The sequence below is a fragment of the Galeopterus variegatus genome, unplaced genomic scaffold, assembly GCF_000696425.1.
Source record: "Galeopterus variegatus unplaced genomic scaffold, G_variegatus-3.0.2 Scaffold1656, whole genome shotgun sequence".
In the NCBI taxonomy this organism is placed as follows: Eukaryota; Metazoa; Chordata; class Mammalia; order Dermoptera; family Cynocephalidae; genus Galeopterus; species Galeopterus variegatus.
This window is the reverse complement of record NW_007727767.1, coordinates 121782-122212: the sequence shown is the minus strand read 5'-3', so window position 1 is coordinate 122212 and position 431 is coordinate 121782.

The window sequence follows — 431 nt, the reverse complement described above, 5'->3', positions numbered from 1 at the left end:
CGGCCGGGGGCCTTCGCGGAGGGGCCTGGCCTCGGGCCCCCGGGCCCCCGGGCGCGCTGTCCGCCCGGTCGGAGGGTCCGGCTTGCGTTATCTCACTCGCTGTGGCCTTTCCCCCTCTGTCTCTCCGTTCTCCCTCCTTTTCTCCTCTGTCCCTCTCTGGCTCTCTGAGTCTCTCCCTTCTACGTTCCTCCTATCCGTTCTCTTTCACTTTCCCCCCTCACTTCCGCTCGCCCTTTCCTTATTCATTCTGTCCACATCCACTTCTAAGGCCCCTCAGGCACTTGGATTGAAATTGCTAATCAAACGGGATCTCGAGGCTCATGGAAAACTCATTCGTTCGATGCGAGTAATGCTCTGCCAGCCTCGGCGTCTGGCCCTGTCCTCTGTGCACAATCCGCGGTGAGCTGTTCAGACACGGCCCCTGCCCTCAG